The sequence below is a fragment of the Pongo abelii genome, chromosome 6, assembly GCF_028885655.2.
Source record: "Pongo abelii isolate AG06213 chromosome 6, NHGRI_mPonAbe1-v2.0_pri, whole genome shotgun sequence".
In the NCBI taxonomy this organism is placed as follows: domain Eukaryota; kingdom Metazoa; phylum Chordata; class Mammalia; order Primates; family Hominidae; genus Pongo; species Pongo abelii.
The window spans coordinates 15,538,021-15,551,471 of NC_071991.2; the positions used below are offsets into that span (position 1 = coordinate 15,538,021).

At 45.2% G+C, this 13,451-nt stretch overlaps 1 long non-coding RNA gene across 2 annotated transcripts in view; it reads left to right on the top strand.

Moving 5' to 3' along the window:
• Positions 1 to 13,451, top strand: part of LOC134761751 (uncharacterized) — a 292,218-nt gene that overhangs the window by 115,595 nt on the left and 163,172 nt on the right. For both annotated transcript variants that reach the window (XR_010140828.1, XR_010140827.1), the window contains exon 2: positions 4,601 to 4,728. This is a non-coding gene — a long non-coding RNA (uncharacterized LOC134761751). The remainder of the gene's footprint in view (positions 1 to 4,600; positions 4,729 to 13,451) is intronic.

The window sequence follows — 13,451 nt, forward strand, 5'->3', positions numbered from 1 at the left end:
CATTTAACTGATCAAGCAAGTTACTAAGGCCAGTTCAGATCCAAGGGGAGGGGAAGTAGAATCCACCTTTCAATGGGAAGAGTTACAAAAAAGTTTCCCTGGACATAAAAGAGGATAGGGGTGTCACAAATAAAGGCCTATTTTCTAATTTTTTTCTAACCAACCAAAGTAATCTTACAGTAGGATAGTATGGATGTTCTTGAGATTGCAGAAATATTAAAGCCCTAGAGCCAATGTGTTGGATCTTGCAGTTGGAATGAGTTGCCTGGGAAGGCCTTCAGCTGCCCACCAGGATAGGTGGACAAACATGGGTTGGCAACTGCTTTGTGGAGATGTTGTAGAGAGCAGTCAAGCTTCAATGGGATTGGCTTGAGGAAAAGGAAATATATTTAGTTATATTTATTAGTTGCCTGTGAATAGCTATTGTCATAACATTAGCCTGGTGTTCCCATCTCCAATTATTAGGCTCTGGGATTGAGCAGAGACTGGATGATGATGGTGGTGGTGCTGATGGTGGTGATGATAGTGATGATGATACTGATGGTGGTAGTGATGGTGATAGTAATGATGGTGATGATAATGGTAGTGACAATGATAGTGATGATAATGGTGGTCATAACGATGATGATGGTAATGATGATGGTGGTGATGCTTGTGATGATGGTAGTGATGATGGTGATGGTAATGATGGTGATAGTGGTGATGGTAGTGACGATGATGGTGATGGTGATGATGGTTATAGTGATGACAATGATAATAGTGATGATTGTGATGATGATGGTGGTGGTGATGGTGATGATGGTGATGGTGATGATGATGATAATGGTGATCATAATGGTGGTGATGATGGTGGTGGTGATGATAGTGATGGTGGTGATGATGATGGTGATGGTGGTGGTGATGGTGATGATGGTGTTGGTGATGATGGTGGTGATGATGGTAGTGGTGATGGTGGTGGTGATGATGATGATGATAGTCATGATGATGATGGTGATGATAATGGTGGTGATAATAGTGGTGGTTATGATGGTGGTGATGATGGTGATGGTGATGATGATGGTCATAGTGTTGATGATGATAAAAGTGATGATGACGGTGTTGGTGATGATGGTGGTGATGATGGTGGTGGTGATGATGGTGATGATGATAGTCATGATGTTGATGGTGATGATAATGGTGGTGATGATGATAGTGGTGGTTATGATGGTGATGGTGATGTTGATAGTGATGGTGATGATGATGGTCATAGTGATGATGATGATAAAAGTGATGATGATGGTGATGATGGTGATGGTGGTGATGGTGGTGATGGTGATGATGATGATAAAAGTGATGATGATGGTGATGGTGATGGTGGTGGTGATGATGGTGATAATGATGATAGTCATGATGATAATGATGATGATAATGGTGGTGATGATGGTGGTGGTGATGGTGGTGGTGATGATGGTGGTGATGATGGTGATGATGATTGTGGTGGTGATGATGGTGATGATGATGATAGTCATGATGATAATGGTGGTGATGATAATGGTGATGATGATGGTGGTGGTGATGGTGGTGGTGATGATGGTGGTGATGATGGTGATGATATGATGGTGATGGTGATGATGATGATGGTGGTGGTGATGTAATGGTGATGATGATGGTAGTGGTGATGATAGTGGTGATGAGGATGGTGATGATGATGGTGATGATAATGGTGGTGATGGTGATGATGGTGGTGGTGGTGATGGTGATGGTAATGGTGGTGGTGATGGTGGTGATGGTGATGTAATGGTGGTGATGATGGTGGTTGTGATGGTGGTGATGAGGATGGTGATGATGGTGATGGTGATGATGGTGATGATGGTGATGGTAATGGTGGTGATGATGATGGTGGTGATGATGATGATAATGGTGATGATAATGGTGGTGATGATGATGGTGATGATGGTGGTGATGATGGTGGTGATGATGATGGTGATGGTGATGATGATGATAATGGTGATGATGGTGGTGGTGATGATGGTGATGATGATAGTCATGATGATGATGGTGATGATAATAGTGTGATGATGGTGATGATGGTGGTGATGATGGTGATGATGGTGATAATGATGGTGATAATTATGATGGTGATGGTAATGATGGTGATAGTGATGATGATGGTGATAATAGCTAACACATGTAAAATGTTTACTAATTGCTGGCACTATCCTATGTACTTTCTCTATATTAACTCTTGTAATCCTCATAATGACCCTATAAATTAGGGCATATTACTATGCCCATTTTACAGCTGAAAAAACAGAGGCAGAGAAAGTTTACATAACTGACCCAAAGTTGCTTAGCCAGCAGAAGGTGGAAATGGCTGGCCATCTGGTGGGTGTGCTGGGAAGACTTCCTGCCCAGTATGGGATGTTGGCCATGGTTTCTGGGTTTCATTCTTTCTCTCATGATCCTACTCCTGCCACCTTCTATGAGGGCCCCTGCCCAGCATGTGTCTGGCTTTCTGAATGCAGAAGCACTAGGAACTGGTTTGATATGGAGAGGTTTGCAGGCATCCCTGTGGAACTTTCCATTAAGACAGCGGGTTCCATTTGTACATGCGTAGACTTTACCCTAAGCATCGACATGCTTAACTGCACAAAGATAAAGAATTTGACATTGGAGGGAGTATTTACTTTAAGATCTTGCCCCATGCACCAACCTTAAATCTTGAAGTTCTGATGTCAATTCAAAATAACACATTAAAAAACAGTTTTAAAATCAACTTTGTGGAGGTTTCATTTGCACAAGTCACATGCACCCCTCGAAAGCAGACAGGTGGGTGAGCTGTAACAAATGTGTGAACCTGTGTCACCACAAGCACAGTCAAGATCTAGAACATTTCCTTCAAACTCTGCGAGCTTCCTGTGCTCCATCCCGGGCCCCCAGCAACAGACATTCTGGTGTCTTTTTGCCAGTCCTAGAGTTTCGTGTCAATGGCATTTACACTGGGTAGCGTGCAGTCCATTGTGTCTGGTCTCTCTGGTGCATCACAATGACTGAGATTCCTTTGCACTGTGGAGTGGAGTGTATCAGCAGCTTATTCCTTCTAATGTTCCAGTGTCGGATGCTCCAGTTCCTGTGCTTACTCACCTATTCATGGGCATTTGTGTGGGAAACAGCAGATTTTGAAGAGTCATACAGGAGGCAGTTCTAGGTTCAGGGGACTGAAATGACAGGGCAATAGAGTAAAACAGAAAATGTTCTCTCTGAGACTGTTCTAAGACGGTATGTGCCTCCCTGGGAGACAGTAAGCACCTGTCTTGCCTGAAGTGGAAAATGACTGTAAGATATTATAAAAGAAGGCTGGGTGCGGTGGCTCATACCTGTAATCCCAGCAGTTTGGGAGGCTGAGGTGGGTGGATCACCTGAGCTCAGGAGTTCGAGACCAGCCTGGCTAACATGGTGAAACACCGTGTCTACTAAAAATACAAAAATCAGCCAGGCATGGTGGTGCATGCCTGTAATCCCAGTTACTCGAGAGGCTGAGGCAGGAGAATCGCTTGAACCTGGGAGGCGGAGGTTGCGGAGGTTGCAGTGGTTGCAGTGAGCCAAGGTCGCCCCATTGCACTCCGGCCTAGGTGACAAGAGCAAAACTTCGTCTCAAAAAAAAAAAAAAAAAAAAAATATATATATATATATATATATAAAATAAAAAAAAATTCCAGGCTGGGCACCGTGTCTCATGCCTGTAATCCCAGCACTTTGGGATTCCAAAGTGAGAGGATCACTTGAGGCCAGGAGTTCGAGACCAGCCTGGGTAAAATAGTGAGACCCCCATCTCTACCAAAAAAAAAAAAGCCAAAAAAACCCAAAAAATTAATGGGACATGAAGATGCATGCCTGTAGCCCCAGCTACTTGGGAGGCTGAGGTGGAAGGATGGCTTGAGCCCAGGAGTTTGAGGCCCAAATGAGCTGTGATTGCACCCTACCCTCCAGCCTGGGCAACAGAGCAAGACCTTATCTCAAAAAAAAAATATATATATATATATTCTCCAGCGTTTGATGAGGAGCTGACTTTTAAAAATCCTTCTGAGGCAGGGAGCAGGCGGGGTTACAGCCGGTCTGCGTACTGGTTTTGAATGTAACTCTGAACCACCTGGCATATATTTTCTGCACAAATTGGCATCTTTGCTGGCCCTGGAGAATGAAGCATGATCTTCAAGCAACCCAAACCTCCCACATACGTATCCGAGTTCCCTGGGCACATCCAGGTCCCTTAATAATCTCGCTCTTTTTTTTTTTTTTTCACATGTAGCTCTCCCTGTTTAATGCGTAGTTCTCACTCCTTCCTACACACTCCCCCTGCTCTTTCAAGTCAAGTTTAAGGGTTTTCTCCCCTGTGGATATCTCTTTTATTACTCCAGCCAGAGTGAGGGCTCCTTTTGTGCTCACCCCACCCTTGGCCCATGTATCTGAGTTAACACCTATGACATGTAATTATCTTTAGGATTTTCTACCTCTCTGTCTCAGAAAACTATAGGCAGCGACTATCTCTTATTCTGCTCCAAATCCTTACTTCCTCACACAGTGTAGGAACTTCATCAGTGTTTTTATTTTATTTTTTTAGAGACAGGAGTCTTGTTCTGTTGCCCAGGCTGGAGTGCAGTGGTGCCATCATACCTCACTGAAGCCTTGAACTCTTGGGTTCATCAAGCAATCCTCCTGTCTTAGCCTCCTGAGTTGCTGGGACTACAGGTGAGTGCCATTATGCCCAGCTAATTTTTGTTTATTTATTTTTTTTATAGAGACAGGGTCTTGCTATATTGCCCAGCCTGATCTTGAATTCCTGGCCTCAAGTGTTTCTCCATCCTTTGTATCCCAAAGTGCTGGGATTATAGGCATGAGCCACTGTGACTGCTACATCGATGTTTTTATTTATTTTTATTTTTTGAGACAGGTTCTCACTCTGTCGCCCAGGCTGTAGTGCAGTGGTGTGATCTCGGCTCACTGTTAACCTCCTCCTTCCAGGGTCAAGTGATTCTCCTGCCTTAGCCTCCTGAGTAGCTGGGATTACAGACATGTGCCACCATGCCTGGCTAAGTTTTGTATTTTTAGTAGAGATGGGGTTTCACCATGTTGGCCAGGCTGATCTTGAATTCCTGACTTCAAATGTTCCACCCTCCTCAGCCTCCCAAAGTGCTGGGATTACAGGCGTGAGCCACTGCGCCCAGCCTTATTGATGTTTTTAAATGAATGACCCTGTCAAACCCTAACCCTAGCAGCAGTACCTGATAGCAGTGAAGCCCTAAACCTATAGTTAGGGTTTTACGGAAAAACAATGGGGTGAGGGCTTTACTGCTATCCGGTACTGTTGCTTGGGAACATCTCTCTCTCTCTCTCTCTAATCTCTATTTGATTTGTTTTCTTTTTTTTTTTTTTTTTTTGAGACGGAGTCTTGCTCTGTCGCCCAGGCTGGAGTGCAGTGGCGCAATCTCGGCTCACCGCAAGCTCCGCCTCCCGGGTTCACGCCATTCTCCTGCCTCAGCCTCCTGAGTAGCTGGGACTACAGACGCCCGCCACCATGCCCGGCTAATTTTTTGTATTTATAATAGAGATGGGGTTTCACCGTGTTAGCCAGGATGGTCTTGATCTCTCGACCTCGTGATCCGTCCGCCTCAGCCTCCCAAAGGATTTGTCTTCTTGAACCAATAACTCATTGCCACTTTTTAGATAACTTTTATTTTAAGTTCAGGGGTTCAAGTGCAGGTTTATTACATAGGTAAACTTGTGTCATAGGAGTTTGTTGTACAGATTATTTCATCACCTGGGTACTAAGCCTAGTACTCATTAGTAATTTTTTCTGATCCTCTCCGTCCTCCCACCCTCCACCTTCCACCCTCCAATAGGCTCCAGTGTCTGTTGTTCCCCTCTGTGTGTCCAAGTGTTCTCATCCTTTAGTTCCCGCTTTTTTTTTTTTTTTTCCTTTTCTTTATTTTTGGAGACTGGGTCTCACTCTGTTGCCCAGGCTGGAGTGCAGTGGTATGATCTTGGCTCACTGCAACCTCCGCCTCCTGGGTTCAAGCGATTCTTGTGCCTCAGCCTCTCAATTAGCTGGGATTACAGGTGTGCACCACCATGCCTGGCTAATTTTGGTGTTTTTAGTAAAGATACGGTTTCACCATATTAACCGGGCTGGTCTTGAACTCCTGGCCTGAAGTGATCCGCTTGCTTCAGCCTCCCAAAGTGCTGGGATTACAGGCGTGAGTCATCACGCCTGGCCCTTTAGCTCCCACTTATAAGTGAGGACATGAGGTATTTGGTTTTCTCTTTCTGTGTTAGTTTGCTAAGGATAATGATCTCCTTTTAACCAACTCCAATAACCAGAACTCTTTAGTTCTCAAACTTGATCATTCATTGGAATTACCTAGAAGGCTTGTTAAAACCCTAGTTTAAAGCCCAGAACCCACCTGGGCATGGTGGCTCACACCTGTAATCCCAGCACTTTGGGAGGCTCAGGCGAGCAGATCACCTGAGGTCAGGTGACCAGCCTGGCCAGCATGGTGAAACTCTGTCTCTACTAAAAATCCAAAAATTTGCCAGGTGTGGTGGCGCATGCATGTAATCTCAGCTACTGGGGAGGCTGAGGCAGAAGAATCACTTGAACCCAGGAGGCAGAGGTTGCAGTGAGCAGAGATTATGCCATTGCACTCCAGCCTGGGTGACAGAGCAAGGCTCTGTCTCAAAAAAAAAAAAGGACAACAAAAAAAACAACTCAGAACCCAGCATGCCTAGTCAGTAGGTTTGGGGTGAGACTCACATATGTTCACTTCCCACAAGTTCCCAGGGGTTGTTGCTGTGGCTGGGCTGGGGCCTGCTCTGAGAACTGCTGTTTGAGACCTCATGCACCAGAATACCAGGCAACACTCAGGCTGCCTTTCAGTCTTTCCATCATTTTTTTTTTTTTTGGTTGTTTGTTTTTAGAATCCACAAAATGTATGCACTGTAGTTTGAGTACATCAATATATGGCTCAATTTCTGTTTTTAATGATAACTCGAGGAAACAGAAATGTATCTTGTTGTGAAAAATGTTACCTCCATCAAACAAATGCCTAACACCACAGCATTAGAATTGCACTCTGATCTTTCCATTTATTCAAAACAGCATTAAGTGACTTGATTTATTAGTGGCAGCCTGGGGTGGGGGGAGGAGACTCTGATAGTCACAAAACCAACGCATATGCAAAGAGTGGGCTTTGCAATGTGCTTAGAATAAGTGGAGGAATTTCTTTTGAGGAATGTACTTTGTCTAACACAGGAAGGTGCATGAAATATGAATGAATAGAAGGCTTGCTGTTAAAAATTTCTTTTCATGAGCTACAACATAGATAAATTAGAGATTTAAGTGCAGGGGACCTCAGACTCCAGACAGCTGGAGAGGGAAGAAGATGGGAAGAGGAAAATAATTTTCTCTTCTTTCTTTTTTAAAGACGGGTCTCACTCTGTTGCCCAGGATGGAGTGCAGTGACGCAATCTCAGCTCACCTCACCCTCCGCTTCCTGCTTCCCGGGCTGAAGGCAACATCCCATTTCAGCCTCCCGAGTAGCTGGGACCACAGGTGTGTGCCACCACGCCCAGCTAATTTTTTGTATTTTTTGGTAGAGACAGGGTTTTGCCATGTTGCCCAGGCTGGTCTTGAACTCCTGAGGTGAAGCAATCTGCTCGCCTTGGCCTCCCAAAGTGCTGGGATTACAGGTGTGAGCCACGGTGCCCGGCCAGGAAAATGATTTTCAAACATCCTTGATCACCTGTCTCCCTCTGCTTAGGTGCCTGTAGGCTTTCTTGTGTATTATGTGCTTCTCTTCCAGGCAAAGGTGGTGAGGACCTGAGGAGAGGCAATATGCATGTAGCTGAATTTGCTTAAGAGGGATGAGAATTTTATACAGGAATTAGGCAATCCTGGATATGGAATCTGCCAGCCACTCAGCACTGGATCAAAGTTTTCTAACCTGGATAAAACTCCGGTCTTTACCAAACTAGTTTCCCAGTGTTTCTGGCCATCAGCTCTCTTAGTCTTATCTTTATAGGTCTACGTGCCAACACACTACAGACATACCAAAGAGACCGTGATCACAAATTCCATTAAAGAAGAAGGTGGCCGTTTCTCCCAGCAGTAGCAGATTATGTGTACTTGCTTTTCAGGTCCTCAAACAGTTAGGTCCAGTGTCCCTAGGTGAATGACACTTCCTGGAAATCTACAACACAGAGATACTGATGATCTTAGATCCAGTCGGTCAAGGGAGTAGGAATCCAGCATAATGGTCTTTGCCTCCTGAATCTGTGCTTGGTCAAAACTCTTGCTGGAGAGAAACAGAAACCCGTTGTGCTAGCTCATGGAAAAGGATTACTATGAGGACACAATAGGCAATGTCATGGTCACAGGAATAAAATATAGCTAGAGACAGTATTGCCATGTTCAGTTGCACAAGCTGTGCACTGCACAATTCCAAAGGTATTATTTGCATGGACCATGAGGTACATAGTGATCTCTGGACTTGTACAACATGGTGGCATTGAATATAGAGGTTGGGAGAGCCAAGGACTGAGGCCTCTTTCTCCATCTATCAGGTGTGAGGTTATTACTCTTATTTCTGCTCATCTTTGTGTCTGCCCCATTCCTCTTTCTCATTCATATTCCTCTGTGTACTCTCTTGCACATGACCCCCAGGCTGCTCATCACGTTCTTTCTCTACTTGATAACCTTTCCATTCTGGTGCCTGCCATTGACCATCAAATGTCTTTGTCTCTTATTTCAGAGTTTCAGGAGGGAATTTGATGGGTCTTTGACATACCAAGGATTTGCAGACCTTGTGTCAGTATCCACCACATTTCTGGTTCAACTGACTGTGTCCATTGGGAAGTAGATGGAACGAAGGTGGGGAGACCTTAGGCCTCTTGGAATAAAACATGTTTAGAGTGTCAGGGACTCTAGGTGAGGAAAGATTCATTGAGAAGGAGGCCTGGCTGGGGCAAGCATTCCAAAATATGCATCATACAAGCCTCATCCAATGTGCTCCTCAAACCTATTCTTTTTTGCCTTTGGGTCCAGGGTGGCTTTTGTCCTCTCTAAGGGATTATGGGGTGTTTCTGAAGCTGCCCCTAGTCTTAGCTTCCTGGCCTTTTCTCCTGCTATGTCTGAACTTGCCGACATTATACAACCTTCTCCCCATCAGAGATTCAGCTCTTGGCTAGCCTTTGCAGGGTGGCCTGTTTTCTTATCCCATACAGCCTCTTTCCTTTCTTTCTTTCTTCCTTTTTTTTGAGACAGTCTCGCTCTGTTGCCCAGGCTGGAGTGCAGTGGTGTGATCATGGCTCATTGCAGCCTCAAGCCCCCAGGCCCAAGCGATCCTCCCACCTCAGCCTCCAAATAGCTGGGACCACAAGCATGCACCACGACACCTGGCTAATTTTTAAATTTTTGTAGAGATAAGGTCTCTCTATGTTGCCCGGGCTGGTCTCGAACTCCTGAGCTCAAGAGATCCTCCTGCCTTGGCTTCTCAAAGTACTGGGATTACAGCCGCAAGCCACTACACCCCAGCCTAACTTTTTGAAACCAGTTAGCACCGTATCTTCCTGGCCAGTGTTTATGTAGTGCCTGAATGGGGGAAGATACTCCGATCGAGCGGTTCTGCATAGTTACATTGGCATCTGCTGGAGATGTTAACACTTCAATGTTGGACTTTTTATCTTTCTCCCAAACCTACTCCTCCTGCAGCCGTCCGCATTTCACTTAATGGCAATGGAGGCCTTGCAGCTGCTCAGCCTAAAAACCCTGGAGTCCTCCTTGGCTACCTTCTTTCTGTTTGCAGCACATCTGACCTTACAGCATTATCCATACTTGGTTCCACCATCACAACATGTGGTATTTCCTGCTTATCCACGGGGGATAGACCCCCAGTGGATGCTTGAAACTATGGGTAGTGTCAAATCCTATAGATACTATGCTTTTTCCTACATGCCTATGATAGAGTTTAATTTATAAATTAGGCACAGTAAGAGATTAGCAACAATAATAAGGAAACAGAACAATTATAATAATATCCTTTTTTTGGAGACAGGGTCTCACTCTGTCACCAAGGCTGTAGAGTGCAGGGGTGCCATGACTGCTCACTGTAACCTCCACCTCCTGGGCTCAAGTGATCCTCCCACCTCAGTCTCCTGAATAGCTGGGAACTTCAGGCACGTGCTATCACGCTTGCTGTTTTTCAATTTTTTTGGTAGAGATGAGGGTCTCGCTAGGTTGCCCTGACTGGTCTCTAACTCCTGGGCTGAAGCGATCCACCATCATTGGCCTCCTAAAGTGTTGGGATTACAGGTGTGAGCCACTGCACCCAACTTATAATAATACACTTTAGTAAAAGTAATGTGAGTGTGATGTCTCTCTCTCATGAAATATCTTATTGTACTGTACCTTTCCTTCTTGTGATGATACCAGATGATAAAACACCTACATCTTGAGAAGAAGTGATGTGGATGATCAGGCATCATGACATAGCATTAGGTTGCTATTGACCTTGAACACCAATGCTGTGATACCTTGACAGTCCATCTAATAATTGAGACAGCTACTAAGTAACTATTGGGTGGGTGGTGTAGACAGCGTAGATCCACTGGACAAAAGGATGATTCGCATCTTGGGTGTGACAGAGCAGAATGGTGAGAGAATTCGTCACGCCACTCGGAACAGCATGCAATTTGAAACTTATGAATTGTCGACTTCTGGAATTTTCCATTTACTGTTTTCGGATCACAGTTGACTGCAGGTAACTGAAACCAGGAACTACTGTGTCCTGAATCCAGCCGTTTCTCACCACCCTGGTCCAATCCACACTCTTCTTTTTGCTTGGATTACTGTAACAGCCTCCCAACTGTTGTACCATTTCTACCGCCGTGCCCTTCCTTTCATCCTCAGTGTGCAGCAGAGTGTGTGCAGAGGTTAACATAGAAGTCAGACCAGGTCCTCAAAACCCTGCAAGGGTCCCCTTTCATCAGAGGAAAAGTCAACATCTGTAATGGCCTGCAAGTTCCTATAGAATCTGGACCCAGAGATCTCTCTGCGTTTTCTTCATCTACTCTTCTCACTTGCTCTCTTGCCGCCATATTGGCTCCTTGGTGGTTTCTCAAGCATGGCGAGCACCCTCCCACCTCAGGGATTTAGTGCTGGCTGTTCCCTCTGCCTGGAGTTCCCTCTGTCCTCCAGAAGCCAAAGGTTATTCCTCACCATCTCCAGGTCTTCCCCCATCACCACCCCATCACTCCTTGTCACTTTTTGTGGCTGTGGCTGTTTTACTTAGCACCTTCTTAATATCCTATGTGGTTTACTTACATATTTTTTTTAATTCTGTGTCTCTTTTTCCTCCACAAACACAGGAACTTTTGTGTATTTGGTATTCTTAGCACTGGGTTAGTGCCAGGCACCAAAAACTATCTGTTGAAGGAACAAATGAATCTAGACAAATGAATAGGTGAATCTAAATTTACTTATGGAGAAAATACCAGATACAAACAAGTATGACCTACATGTAAACATCTGCTGTTGTTTTTTTTAACTAAAGTTGGGGTCTTGCTATGTTTCCCAGATTGGTCTTGAACTCCTGGCCTCAAGTTATCGTCCCCTCTTGGCCTTTGGGAGGCCTAAGGTTTCTTAATTCCTTTTTTTTCTTGGGCAGAAAGCTCCAATGCAGACTGAGTTCCAATAGGGGTACTGGCCTCACTGCCTTTTTGTCTCTCCAAGCAACACTCCCCTGCCAGTGAACCCACGTCTGGGGAGAGAGTCCTCCAACTCACTCCACTCTTATTTTGCAGAATAAATTCACCTGCTGGCCAGGTGCAGTGGCTCATATCTGTAATCCCAGCACTTTGGGAGGCCAAGGCGGGTAGATTGCCTGAGGTCGGGAGTTCGAGACCTGCCTGGCCAACATGATGAAACCCCATTTCTACTAAAATTACAAAAATTAGTTAGGCATGGTGGCGCATGCCTGTAATCTCAGCCACTTGGAGGCTAAGGCAGGCAGGAGAATCACTTGAACCCGGGAGATGGAGGTTGCAGTGAGCTGTGATCGCGCCACTGCACTCCAGCCTGGGTGACAGAGTGAGACTCTGTCTCAAAAAACAAAAAACAAACAACCTCTCGCCTGCTGACCAAAAGAGAGAATGCAGAGTTTCATTCTCATATCCTGGGGCTGTAACATCCCTTCCTCCTTTTTTTTCTTGAGGACCCAGGCTCCCTGGTGACTTGCTTTCAATTCCTAGAATTTCCACATGGGAAGCAGAACCAACCTCCAGACTTCTGCTGCAGGAGATAGCGAGGTCACATGCGGAGCGGGGAGTTCTTTCCAAGTATCTCCAAGGAGACATTTAAAGGCCATCCCCTAATTGCAGTGTGAAGCTTGCAGCAGGTGGAATTCCCGACTTTTGCCAGAGGATGGCACTGTGGGTGTTTCCAAGAAGGAGCTGAGCTTTTTTTTTTTTTTTTTTTTTTTTTTTTGAAAAAGCCATTTCCAAATGGCAGTAACAGCTGCACTTCAAACCCTGCAGGGAACATTAGAAAATGTTAACCCCCATTTGGGTGGGGAAGCAGGGACTGGAGGCGGACCTGGGGATCCTGACCGCGGAGGCCAGTCCTAGAGGAAGGGCAGGAGCTAGAGAAGTGCCAACAAGGAGCGAGAAAAGGAAACTGCAGGGCAACCTAGCTGTGACTGGGGACTAGTGTCCTTCTCTGGTGGAGGCTGAGCAAGGACAAGAGCCCTAGCTGGTGGGGATTCGTTTTCCAGAGTCGAATTCAACCTGGGGAAAATAGCAGGGTGCAGCGGGGTGCAGCGTATACATGTGTCATTTGCCAACTTTCTCCATCTGTACCCACATTGGACCAGTCATTTAAAATGTGTATTTCATATCCCCTTGAGAGCTGACACCAAGTCTTGTTCATCTTCCAGTTTTCCATCATGCCTGGCAGGTACTAGACCCTCCATTAATAGTTGTTGGATGAATGATTGATTGAATGGAAAAAACGCATGTTAGATTTGGGATGGGGAAGCGATGTTTTTTTCCAAGAGTGAAAAAGTTGGGCAATTCATGTGTCTTCCTATATTTCTCTCCAGATTACAGCCATCATTATGCAATCACTGAAATACCAAGCCCTTGACTATTTGCAGAGGACTTTCTCTCATTCATCCTGGTCTGTCTACCTGTTCATTCTTCCTAATTACATTACATCCTTATTAATTTCCCGTCTGTAGCAACTCATCTCTTTCACGTGCTTTCTTGAATTAGAGTGATTTAGGTACACACTGCCTCTTTCAACTAGATGGGCTATGTGAGGGCAACACTTTACATCACCCGAGTGAGTTTACAGCCACACGGCGCTTAACCCTTGCGCGGGCTCTTTAAGGAAGATATTATTGGGGCATATTGTATTTTCC